The following is a 14,232-nucleotide window of genomic DNA, read 5'->3' as shown; positions in this document are numbered from 1 at the left end:
GGTTTTGGTCACTTTAGGTTGTCTGTAATTCACCTGGACTTCCAGTGCTCTTCCTTGGTACCCTGGGGCATTGGTTCTGGGTCAGTGCTGCACCTCCAACCTTTTTAGGTGCCCTAGGGAAACTCTGATATGTGTTCGTTGCTCAGGAATGTGTGGTGTCTGAAGGAAACAGCTGGAGAAGGTTGCAAAGTTTTCTTAAGGAATCATTTTTTCTTTTAGGCAGCACTAGTGGTAATAAACTTCCTCTATGTCCTATCCCAGTTCTCTGATCATAGAATCATAGAATTTCTCAAGTTGGAAGGGACCCATAAGGATCATCAATTCCAACTCCCTGCTCATTGCAGGACTACCTAAAATTAAATCATGTGACTAAGAGCATTGTCCAGACATTCCTTGAACTCTGACAGTCAAAAGGAGCCCAAGATTGTTCCTCTCATCCTTTTTCTCAAAGACGCAGCTTCTTATCTGGACCAGAGACTCTTCCATCTGATCAGTCAGCTTCATTCAGCACAACTAGCAGGTCTAGCAGGCAGCAGTCCTCAGCAAATAATGCTTCTTCCTCTCCCCGCTCCCCTTCTGCTCTGTGATTTGAGCTCTGCTTCTGTGATTATGCTTTAGACCTAAAAAATATGTCTGTTTCTTCCTCTGTAAGAGGCTGTTGGCAACAGGAAAAAGATCTGGTTTTGTTTTAGAAGTGCAAATTTGTGCACTGCTTGGATTCTGAAAATGTTTGTACTCATTGGTCTATTCTTAAGCCACATTGCTACTGAGAAAGGAAAGCCTGATCCTGGTTTGTATGCAGCCTTTTAGAGGAAACCTCCACTGCTGGGGAAAGAAAGGAAAATAAAACGTATCTTCCTCAGTTTTTGGTGCAGTGCTTGTTACTGTTTTATGGAAGGAATGGAAACTCTGGATGTTTCAGTTTTCTATTTTCATGAACTGCAGACCTCAAAAGTGGCACATGTACTTTTGTTGAGCAAGGTCAGACAAATCTTATGCAATCTACCTGTGGCTAATGAAGATGCTGGACATGTGGATGGTATATTCAGGCCCCTGGATCTGAAACAAGTTTGGGCCTTGTGGTCAGGGCCAGAGATGCACCGAGCTCATGGCTGCACTCTGGCTCGTGGTGGAATTGTGCTGTATTGGGTAGCACTGTGGTGGTCAGCACCAAAAGCCAGCAGTGCTCAGGGAACACCGCCTTGGGATTTCAAAAATATTCTCTAATGTCTGGAGCTGGGGTTTGGTTTAACATCTAGCACTGTTTTGGGGCCTGTATTTGGTCTCGTAAGCTTCCTGCCGATTTCTGCCCTGCGTGCCTCTACGCCTCTACTGCAGGAGTACCAAGTGAGTTTTATTAAGACCCTTTGCAAACTGAAGCAGAGTTTTGACTTTACACCAATGCATGTGTTGGCTGTTCTGTTCTCATCCTTTTCAAGGTAACTGCATTTAATTTCTTTCTCAGACCATGTGCAACGTGTCAATAGTGAATGTCACTTCCATCCTCTTTTCCAGGTGTTATACTGACTTAGTAGAGGCTTGCTAATGTTGTGTTAATATTGCAATCCGATGGAGTGGGCAGTATAACTCATCCAGTTGTTACACCTGTCTCAGACAGATTTGTGCATGAACGTGTGGGTAATCTATCTTGGTCAACCTGCAATTTACTAGTTAGGATTGTTAATTTTTTCAGTGACTGCATATTATTTTCTCTGATATTGATGAGTTTTGTATGAAACACTGACACTCATTTGCCACCTAGTTTTCCAAAGTATTTTCCATTTTCATTCAGGGCTTGCTAAAGCTTTGACATTTCTGTGTCATATGTGTTACATATAAATTTTTTCCAAGTAATATGGGGATATAGTGAAATTAGAGTATCTCTCAAAAACAATAATTATTTGTTTTCCATTTCCTATAGCCATGGCTTCAAAAGGAATAATCTTGTTTTTTTTTAAAAAACACAGTATTCTTCCTTCCACTTCACACTATAACCTTCATAAAAGCAAACTCTGTAAATTTTTGTTTTGGTTTCATTGTAATATGTTGAAAAGGATATATCAGCAGCTGTATTCTTCTTCCTAGATTTGAAGTTCAGTAGTTTTCCATACAAGTAGCATATTCCTGAGATAATGGAAAACTCATGCTGAGCTACTTCATGTTGGCTAGCTTTGCATGTCACCTCTGATGTTTCTGTTGGCTGGCAAAAATGACTGGTATTTTCTATTTATCAGTTCTTTTGACTCTTTCTCTGCAAAGCACTAAAGCTAATAGCCTGCAGGTGGAAGACTTCAAATATTAAAAGGAGAAGATGGCTGATTACATTGAAAGCAGGCAAGCCTCCAATCACACTGCTGAAATGCTGTTTTTAAATCAGTTGTGATATCTAATTTGCTTGACTTGCTTGATGCTTTTGAGAAATATTTTTATAACTTTGAGAAGGCTGATATATGGTTCATTTACTCTTTTAATGTGAGCACAAATGAACAAATGTGTTAGATATTTTTTATCTTGACAGTTCTGTGAAGCAAAAATTACATGATACAATCTTGTTGGGTTTTAGATTCAGCATGAAAAAAAGCTAGCTGTCTTTCAGAGAAAGCTTTGAGAAGCCTGCTGCTTACATTTTCGACTTGGTTGCTCTAGAGACTATACAAAACTGGTAACAGGAAAGACAATATCCTGACTGGAATTCAGACCATAGGTTTATTTTTGCTGTCTTATGACTATGTATTCCTTCATCAAAAAAAAAAAAAAAATCTAAGAAAAAGTTTTAGCTAAGCCCTTACAGTTGTCAGCTTTCATTCTTTACCATTTGCAGATTAAAAATGTGATTTAGTGACACAGATACAGAATCTCATTAAAACTGCATGCTGCAGATGTTTTCTCATGGATAAATATCTTTCCAGTAAAATCCTCGATGTGCCAAAATACTGTATTTTTTTTCCATGCTCCCCCCTTAAGAAAATCAAATCAGTGACTCCTTCACCATCTGCCCTGAAGAGCAGCAAATTGACAGAGGTTTTCAGGGCAGTAGGCAGAATGCCCTTCTCCCTGCCAGTTGTGTTTGGAATGCTGTATATTGTATTTCTTCTTAATTCTTTGATGCAGCAAGTTTAGTTTGGTTTTTTTTTTTCAAAATCACAATTTTGTATAAAAAGTAATTCCATTTCTTATCTGTTCAAACAACTGTATCCCTTCATAGTACATAGATTCCTGTGGGAATGGTTTTGCGGCATGGTTTCTTCTTTCTCTTGTGTGTTTTATTTTAAGAGATTTGTTCAGAAGAGCAAGGATTGCCCTGAAAGGTGGTAACAGGGTTTTAAATAAGCTGTACATGATTAAAATGGTAAATTGGAAATATTTATGGAGTGTTGTTTTTTGAGAATATTTTAAGCCCTCAGTCTGGTCGCATCTGAGCACCTAGAAAGACCATAGAAGAATTTACGTGACTTGTAAAAGTGTAACATGGCTATGCTGGGAAAGCAGATGGTACAAGTACAGTGTGGGTGGACTTCTGGATAATATCCATCTAAAGCGTACAGTCTCAGGTGTCATGAAACCCTAGAGAAAATATGGTGTAATTTTGCAATGATGCTGATACATACCTTTGGGCTGCCAGGTAGGAGGTAAATTTACACCTTGCTCCTGCCAAGGCTGTGATGTAGTCAAGGAAGGGTTGCGTGAGCCAGAGGTGCGGCAAGCGTATGGGCTCTCTTGGCATATGAGCTTCAGGATGGGAGGAGGCACCCTTGTCCTGCAATTTAATATGTGATGGACAGCTTGTTTAGTCTCCCTTCAGTGGAGCTGAAAGGTGTGAGGGAGGTTAATGAAAATATTATGAAGTGGTCACCAAGAAAATATGGGTTTCTTATAAATGTTACATCAACATCCCACTTCATTCTCTCTCTTTGAAATAACTTTGTCCATTTCAGTCCTTTTTGAACGCATTTGCTCAGACTGATGCCAAAAAAAGCTTCATTTTCAAATACACTTCAAAAGCAGCAAAACACTTATTTTATTATATATTTATGGAGTGCATCAGGGGCTTGGTTTACATGGGATTTTTGTTCTAAAGATTTCTGTTCTATATGTCTACTTGTCTACTGCAGTGTCGTAGCTGAAATTGTTGTATAATATAGGCAAAAGGACAGTTTTGGATTAGCTAACTCAAATTAGCTGAACTAACATCAGTGTGGCTGTAGAGACCCATGTAAGTTATAAAAATCAAGTTAGGAGCTGATTAAATACTGAGAGAAAGGATCCCATGCTGAGCTCTGGCCTCACTACAGCAAAGTTGTAGTTGTGCTAACTAGTTTAAAATTCACTTGGCTTTATCGACATGCTGTATTACAGTTGCAGCTGTGACCACAGCAGACGTGGTTGCATGCTCCCAGGAAAGTTACACTAAAAATACTTGAAAATAACCAAATTATAGACCTTTATGCTTAGTTTTTGTACTTTTCTGTATAAATTGACTTTTTGTGTCAGACTACAAATATTTTCATGTTGAGTGAAAAGCTAAACATGTAACGTAACGTAATTTACTCTGCTTCACAAAGCTAATATTAAATTTGAAAGTAGCACACTGACAACACTTGAGAGGGTGGCAAAGTTTCTTTTGGAGAAAGCTAATTACTTTTATGTGGTTTATTTTATTAGCAGAAACCTCTCCAGTTGAATTTTAAATTGGCAAAATGATTATTAGCTCCTTTATTGCCTGTTCACCAGACTGAGATATTCATGCTTATCTTAAAGTGAATACTTCTAGCTGGTATATAGCCTCAGCTATATAAATAAATTTTTATGAGAAGGCTGCCATTTTTGCTTAATTTTAGGATCGACATTTGAGATCGCATTCGGTGCCTATGCTGTGTTTTCTCATCTAGAGTGCTACTGGAATAGCCCTTCCATCCAGCTTACCTACCTGGTTAGCACAGGCACCTGAGCTGGTCGCTGACTGTCACTTGGGGCTCTTCTCCCTCTCTGCTTCAAATAAGGATGTTCAGGAAAATTCTAATTTTTCATGAGGAGATGGCTTTTTTTTTTTTTTTTTTTTTTTTTTGTTACTCAGTAACCAGATGATCCAAAAATTCAGCTAAAGCTTTCTTTTTGACTGGGGGAGAGCTTTGGGCTTCTTCTACAGTCTGTCTTTCATATTGTGACATAGAGCATAAGGATAGATTTATCCATCTATGTCTATCTTGGGCTTCTTGTTTTGTGTATTCTTTATGTAGTTAAATCTTGCTAGTCAGGACAAAAACTTTTTGGCAGAGAGACTCTTTTGCATGTTCCTGCTGACAAGAAAGGAGCGGTTTCATTAAGGGGTGAGGTGGTTCCATTGTCTTTTTTGCATAATTTGAGAGATGACATTTCTGAGCATTGCTCAGTTCTGGCATTTGTTATACTATCCTTTCTTATGGTAAATTTCAGTATTTAGACATAGATCAATACCTTCAATGTATTTCCAGCTTTTTTTTCTGTATGTTAATGTGGAGATAATGTTTCGGCTTTCAGTGAAGTCTTAGATGCTTGTTTGATTGCTCAAGCCATATTTTACTATAACATCTTTTCTAATACTGTTAACATTATTGTGGTTAGCTGAAGTTCAAATTCCACTAAGAACAACTGCAAGTTCACACCTCAGGCACAGTTTTAACCACTCAAGAGATCAGTATATCAGTTTACGCTGTAAGCATGATCTTGAAAGCTAAAAGCTGTGCAACCTTCTCTTTTTTTCCGTTATCTTCAGAGAGTACAGAAAATGGTGCAGAATGAGACCCTTGGGTGGATAACTGTCCTGTTGAAACACATGCATAAATGCCATTTAGTACTAAGGGACCACATAAATAGGTATTAAGGGGTAAAAAGTGCGTATGTTTTACTACTGGGATCAATGTCTTATTCTGCCTGACCATTGCCTATCAGGAGGATCGAGGTAGTGGTGGGGGAGGAAGGATGGTTTGCTGCTTCTATTGGTTGTATTTTGAACCAGTTGGAAAATGCAGGAAATAAAAATTTTAGAGACAAGGCTTTGATGGGTTATGTTTCCTGGTTCCCAGAGGCTGAGCTCCATTTGGTACATGTTTCTGCTGGGAGACGGTCACTAGTATGAGAAACATAAAGGACAAAAGGAAAAAATTCTGAATATGCCTATTTTTAGGCAATTTCCTATCCAGATTGACATAATATTTTGTCTAGTTTTCTCAAGAACTAAAAATAATCTGACCATGACATGGTTCTCTCTTAGCAAAAAGTCTGTCTTTCTTAACTGTTCCAAGCCCAAGGAGTTTATAACCTGCTGAAAGTTTCTAATGTGGTATCTAAAACTAAGGCAATAAAGCAGGTTCTCACTCAAAAAATAGCCGTGTAATATTGCAGTTGGGCAAGAATGTCTAATATAGGGTCTCCAGACATGCTGCTGTCAATTGTAGGCTGTTAAATCACACTTGATACCAAAAGATGCCACATATATTTCCCCAAAATCAGTAAATTAATGAGAATCATCTCAGTATCTGACCACACAGTCAGAAAATAAGCACCCCTCACTGAGACAGGCTGATGAGTGGTGATGATTTACCCATGCACAGTGTTCTCTGAATTTCTGCCAATGCAATTTCGAGGAATGTTTAGTATTTGCTATCAATTATTGTATTTCTGTCTTGCTTAGAAAGGAAATACAGATAAAATCTTAATTTGGCCTGTGGATTGCCCAAGACAAGCTATGAAAATCATATCCTAACTTGCGAATAAATAAAAAAAAAGAAATGGGAGGCTGATGCCACTGAGGGTATCAACACTTTCAGACGAGCCTGCATAAAGGGATCCATAAACCCGTGGTTAGTTATGAGCTGCCTTGCAGAAGGGTTGAGATGCCGCAGCTACGCTGGTGTTGGGGTAAGAGCTGCCATGCACCGTCACTCCAAACACCTGCCCAGCTGGGCTAAGTGCCTGCATGTGCATCTCCTTCCCTGAGTCAGGACCCCTGAAACAGTGATTTTAGCCCTGCAGTCTGCCTGTCTTTAAAAGCTTAATTCTCGGCGTATTCAATGCAATGAATCTTTTCCACAATGGAAGGAGAGTTAGAGGAGGAAAAAGTTACCTTAGAAGAGCAGTCACCAAAAAAAAGAGCCAATTTAGAGAGAATGTTCATCTAATGCTCTTTTATAAAGAATGCTAAGGGCTTCAGTGAGTTTTGGACTGTTGTTTGAGGGAGGATAACATAGGCTAACACTTGCAGTTCTTCAGTGGCTAGTAAGACATAACGGAAGAACTTCACCCAATTTCCAAAAGGCAGTATTAAACAGTTGGCAGAAATGTATTTGTTTTGCTTGAAACCATTATGTTCCTAAGATTAATGAATTAAAGGAGAGGACTAGAAAAAAGGATTGCTGCCTCAGAAATCTGATCTCTGGGCAAAATGAAATGGCAGTTTGCACTGATTTTGTTTTTTAATGTAGTTTTTCCATTTTTTTCTTCATTGCGATATTCTAGATTACTTGCTCTTTCACTTGGAAACTGAATTTTGTTGGGGAGTATACCCTTATTTATGTGACAGGCATAGTCTTAAAAACTTGCAGCCCTCAGCTCCTTTGAACAAACTATAAGAAATAGTTTGATAACAAACTGTTGAAAATTTTAAGCTTTTCACAGAAATATAAAATGGAGCATACTGATCATTAGCTATTCCACAAAAATAACATGAAAAATTTGTGGGATTCCTTTCTTTAGAGATTACTGGGTTAAACATTGCCATATGAAGGTATTTCTTTCTTTAGTTTTCCATAATATTAAATATGGTAGTAACTAAAAAGATTCTCAAAGGAACAAGCATAGAAGGTAACTTTGTGTACTTTTCAAAAAGCAAAAATCAGAAGGCATTAAAATATTGTAGTGTATTTCAATATTTTGTGTGGGATGTAATAAGCAGATTAATAACAAAACATTAAGCTAAAATAAGTTAACCGCTGTAGGTAAAATAAATAAATAAAAAGCTCCCAAACTTGAATTCTGTCATACCCAGAATTACCAAAAAGTCTGTTACCATATTTTTTTCCTCAGCCAGCTTCGGGTGTATATCAACTGAAAACCCGATGCTAAGCAAGGACACTAGCCACCTGCTATTGTTGACAATTATGTGCCTCAACACTGGGTTCCAGAAACAATTCCATAATTCGTTAGTTCATCTTCCAACTTTGAGTAACAAGCTGGACACCAGCCGAGACCATAAAGAATTCTTTTTCTCAAGTTTTCCTGGGGAAAACCTTTGTTTTTGAAACAGCCAGCCTTTCAGGAAGCAGGCAAATAGTTACTGTTGGCGAGCCCTTTGCACAGAGGTTCTTAGAGTGAGCAAGGTCACATTCGACTTTTTCATAGAAAGTCCACATAAAAGTGTTTGCCAAATCATTGAGATGGGAAATAAAATCCGTGAGATAGTATTGTCTAGTAACTTTAGGGTACAGAATGTTGTGTGTGTGCATTAATTTTTTTTAGCGGTTCCTCCTCTGATTATTTTCTTGATCTGAAAACGAGGCAAATAGAGTTACAGGTTCATGACATACCTCATTTCTCTTCTTTTCTCGACCTGTTTCACAGTACTGCCTTGGGTTATTGGTGGGATTTTTTTATATGCCAAGTTCACTCTAAACCTCACTCTTCCTTGAGCTGAGATAGGTAAAAGTTGGCTGAATCACAATTAATGAGCCATAAAATTAACGAGCTATAAATTGCTTCTTTAATATTTGGATGCAATTAAAAAAAATGATCTGAGGACTTTAAAATACACGTGTAACAGATATAAGGAAAAACGTATACCTGTGCATATGTTCTCCTGGCTTGTCCTTAGGCAATACATGACTTACAGTTTTGGTTAAATTTGTTTCTGAAGTAACATCAAGGCATGGGTGGATGATACTGAGAAACACAAGTGCTGGAACTGAACAATAAATAATTCACCTTAGGATAATTTCCTTTGTCATTTTGTGATTCTTTTTTATTGCTTTTTGAACACTGCAGTGTCTTGCTAGGTGTATTTCTCACGTAAATACAGCAGTCTGTGCAGGGGACTAATGGAAAAATGAAGAGCGGCAGTGATGGGATGGGAGAGTCTTTTTCATGGAGACAGTAGGTCCTAACTGCTGTAGGAAGTTATATCCGTAGGTAGTACTTTTGCACAAAGAACACATGGAAAACAAACTGCTTACCAAGAAATACTTCTATAACTGGTATAAACATATTGCATGTGTTCACCAACATGCCTGTGTTTACATACAAATGAAATCGATTAAGGACCAGAATGTGAATATGTAAAGGTCAAATTCAGAAAATGTCAATTTCCAGAAACTGCAAGGAAGAAGAAATTTCTCAAGTAGTTTGGCATGGTTAGGTTTGCTTAGCAGAGAGATTTATTTTAAAGTGTGTTCATTGTTTTGCCTCTTGGTAGAATTTCAGTGAGTCTTGTAATTGTATGACAGTCACCATTCTGGCTTCCACTTAAAGCATGAAAAATTTACTTTCTTCAAGGTACTGGTAATGGAGAATGATACACTTTTTGAAATGTTTTCACATTTTAAATACAGTACTGATTTTTCTTCTCTACGGAAGAAAGTGATTTATTTCTACTATTACATTTCATGGTCTCTGATACAAATATGATCATTAACAAGGTCTTGCATCAAGGGTACGTGCAAGACTGTCACCAGGCATCACTGAAAATTAAGTAAAGACTGATTGTATTAGGTCAGCCAGAGAGATTAATGACTCCAGGACAACTGCAAAGGTCTCAAGATGTCAATACTTGTTCGTTTTTTAAAAAACAAGAACAGGGAAAAAACCCAACAAACACAACCCTAAACCATAAAAGACAATACTGCTGTAGTTCAAATGCTTTTGTTTGTCTGTTTATAAGGAAAGGCATTGTGATAATACTTGAAAATGTGGAAAACAACCTAATTTTGGATGTAGATTTAGACATTTGTGATACTCTGGGAGTCCCAGTATTAGTTTTGCTTTGTTATTAAGGTTGGCATAAACCTTAGCATCTGACAACAGGATGTCCTTCATCTCTTGGTATGTGTCCCTATTGTTTAGAAAGTATGAGATTTGTTTGCCACTCATCATGAGTGTTGATGTATCATAGAGATGACCCTGCTATTCCCCCTATAAGGTTTATCTCTGCTGATCAGCAGCACAATGTTTTTGCAGATGTTACCAAATACAGTTAGATGGAAAAACATTGCCTTGTGCCTGACGGGCTTCCAAGCTCTGACGTACCAAAAAGGCATTGGTGATCTCTTGAGATCTTCTTTTCTTCAATGTGCATGAAGTGCATTAAAATAATCCCTTTTTATTGAGAACATGATGGCCTGCCAGATGTTGTAAATTGTGAGGTATGTTTCCTTTGTGTTATTACATTTTTGTTTCTGTTTGTAAGAGCTGATTAGTCTGAAATGCTGAAAGAAGAGAACAGTACATGCTGCCTTAAGGAAAGTTTTGCCATGCTTCAGAGTGGGCAGTGAAGTGCTTTGAACCCTTCCAGAGGCAAGCTGGGTAGCAAGATGGGCCGGGCAGTGAGACTGACACACCGAGCCCTTGACCTTTCCAGTGGGAATACTGGTGGTGCTGCTGCCATTTAGTCTGCAACATAGGGGTTTGGTGGTGGTGATGTGGGTGTTTGTCTGCTCTCAGGATGAGTTAGGGCTCTCGTGTGCATGATGACAGATTCTAGAACATGATTTCTTTCAATGTTTCCCAAAGCACTACTGTAAGAAGTGACACAGATAGGTATTTAGGAGCCAAAATGTCAATGATGGATCAATAGATCTGAACATCTAGCTCACTTATGAGCTACTAAAATTTTATACCAAGCTGCTGTGAAGCTCTTTGATCCTAAAGGTATTCATCACTTACATCATTTTCTATCCTGAAGTCACTTATATGCTCCAGCGATGCAAAACTCAATAAAAAATGCATTTTATTCCAACCGCAATGATGTAGCACAGGTCCTACTGCTGATTGTGATAGCTTTTAATGAAAAGTTAGGGAATAACTAAGCAGAGCAGAACTCTGAAGTTCTGCTTCATCAGTGGGGTTAAAAATAGAAACATCAAAAAGCAAGGAGAATATAGTTAAGAAACATGTAAATGTATCTCTGTGTATGTGTGTGTGCATATATATAAATGAATTTTTTTTTTCTTTTTTTCCATTCAATAGGGTGCCATAGATACTGTGATGAAATTCCAGAATAGTAAAGTAATTTTGGTCATTTTCTTGCAGACTCTTAGGTACTTATGTTCTGTTCTTCATTTGGCATTCTGCTTTTAGCTATTTTATTTCATGTTATTGAAAGACTTGCTTTGCATTAGTGTCTGTTTGAATGTCATCTTTGTTCCTTTTCAGAAGTGTATATTCTACTTCGTACATATTTCCTCAGATGTGAGGTATCTTAAGTATTGCTGAAAACCAAGCTGTGCACTGTCAACAACAAAATATTCCTGAGAGTTTACCAGATTTTGGAACAAGAATAGTTTGATCGACCTTGTTTATAAATTGTTTGCTACATAATCAAAGATTTTAGTTTTTGATTAGTGCTTTTAACAAGTAGAAGAATTTAATCAGAATACTTCATAGTAATAAAGTTTTGACTGGAAAAAAGGCAAAAAAATACCCCCAAGCCCATTTTTTCCTTTTATTACATTGATAGTAATAGTGACTGTCCAGAAGTGATACTGGTCACAGATCACAGGGACTTCAATCTTGCAACCAAATTTACTGCCAAAAAAATTACTGGTAATCAATTGACCTGGGTACTGAATGGCATGACAAAACTTTCCTTAATGCAGCATGTGCTGTTCTCTTCTTCCTTCAACATTTGGGATTAATCAGCTCTTACAAACAGAAACAAAAGTCTAATAATGCAAAGGAAATATGCACTACTGTTGTGTTACGGCAGTTCATAATGTTTCAGCCAGGTGCTCACTTAAAAGCGAAAAGAATAAAATGCAAATGCAATCTTGTTTTCCTCTCTATGAATTGCTCCCAGTTTACTTCTCTCAATATGTCAGGCTATTTTTCTGTTATATCAGCTGTCATTTACTTTGAGGTGTATGGTGAAAGAAGAAAAATTGAGCTCTGGAAATGCTTTCTCCTGCGGTTTGCCTATTATGTTTCAAGCCGTACTTTAGGTATAATTGAGTGAGTAGTTTCAGGGTAAGAAATAATTATTTTAGTTAAAAACTTTCCCATCTTTTTTTCCAAAATGCACCAGGATTACAGTATCAGTTTCTGTCTGCCTGCTCCACAAAGACACTGCCCTGTATCTCTGGATTTCTTGCTTGCACAGAACTGTGTGTTCCTGAAACAGGTCTGCTGTACATGCCAAAAAAGAAATTGAAAACCTGTTTCTGACCTGGAGATGTTGGGCAGTGAGGAGGTGATAAAAATGGATGCCTTGGTTTCATGCTGTTATTACTATCCTTTAGTTCCTACTAAGGAAACTTTAAAATGGAAAGCATTATTCTAGTTTGTAGTAGCTGTTTTGAATGGTGACAGGCTTTTGAGAAGAACAGAGGTATAAGTGCACCAAAGCAGAACAGAACAGAAAAAATGTTTAATACATTGAATGGATAAAGCTCTCCTTCCCACAGGTTTTTGCACAGATGGTCTTGGGGCAGTTCCAGAAACCTACAGGTGCAGTAGGCTTTCCCTTAGTCCTCATTCCCTTCAAGCAGCTCTCAAACTCACAACTCCTTGAACCCTGGAAGTACATTGCTTTTTGCTTCTCAACAGATGATTTATAAAAGTTTTTCCAGCCAACTAGAAAGCTTATTGCTTGAAATCCTTTAAAACACTTTGTCTTACCTGGTAAGATATAGTCAGCTGAAGAAAAAAAATGCACGTTATAGCAAGTCTCAGAACTACTACTGATTGTCGTTGTTTTGCCCTATAGAAGAAGGTGAAGCAGCTCTGTGATGTTGCTATAGTAGCTGCAGTTCTTCTTGAGTGTCATCCTGGGAGTTGCAAGGGCCATGAAGGCTACTCCAAAGATAGACAGTGATTAATGCTACTATATTCATAGACTCACAGATCTGGAAGAAACCTCAGGAGGTCATCTAATCCATACTTTTGCCTGAAGGCAAGGTAAACTCCACTTAAGACATTCCTTACAGACATTTGTCTAACCTGATCTCTCCACCAGAGATGGAGATTGAGCAACATCCCTGGATGATTTACTCCAGCACTTAACTAATTTGTCTCTCTCTTCTTTATCTTCAACTACACAGTGCTTTTTGTCATCTGTCATAGTTCCTTAGCTTTTGTGATGTGCTTATTTGTGAGGCTTGAATGGAAGGTAAAATAGGGTGATTCAGACCTGCTAGATTAGTTTAAAATATAAAAGTGAAGACGAAAAGAAAAGATAGATTTCTTTGGCTTAAAGTTAACCAAATGAGCACTGCTTGACTTGGGGAATGGGTTAAGTAGAACCACTTGGCTTCCAACTACATTTCACCTAAAGAAATATGAGCAAATTCTGCTTCTGAAGCACATCATGCTGAATAATTTAGGGACTCTGGGACTGTTTATTGTACATAAAGGTATCGCAGGGGCTAATATATCATTAGTTTGCACAGAGGCTTTATGTAATTTGGAATAGAATATATAGTGTATCCTAGCAGAAAATAATGTATGCTTGATGAAAATTATCTGTCCGAGCATTAGTAGCTTTGTCAAAATAACAGATCAAAAATCTAATGTGAAATTTATGTTTTAATAAAATTAATGGAGCCCATCACTAGGACTTGAGAAAGTAGTTTATGATGCTCTGACAGCGTAGTGGCCATAAATTAGCTGGATCAATTTCCCAGAGAACATCTAGACAGGCAAAACAAGTCTGCATTGCAGCATCTGGTAGCCTGAGTATGCTGGGCACGTTAGAGCCAAGGGGTATGACAGCAGTTCTGTTATATGGGATGCAACTGTTGTATGCAAAGACCTGTATAGCTTTGGGTACCTGAACACAGCGCCAGTTGGCCTGCAGGTGATTTGAGGCTGTGCAGGACTCAGCGATGGATCATATAGCTCAGTGGTTAGAGCACGGTGCTAATAACACCAAGTTCACAGGTTCAATCCCTGCTTACTGCAGGGGGGGTTGGGCTCGATGATCTCTCAAGGTCCCTTCCAACCCAAAGCATTCTATGATTCTATATCACCCTTGTCACATCCCACCAGGGTGGT

Source organism: Pelecanus crispus, chromosome 10 (assembly GCF_030463565.1).
Source record: "Pelecanus crispus isolate bPelCri1 chromosome 10, bPelCri1.pri, whole genome shotgun sequence".
NCBI lineage: Eukaryota > Metazoa > Chordata > Aves > Pelecaniformes > Pelecanidae > Pelecanus > Pelecanus crispus.
The sequence above is the reverse complement of the archived record's forward strand: the minus strand, read 5'-3'. Positions refer to the sequence as shown.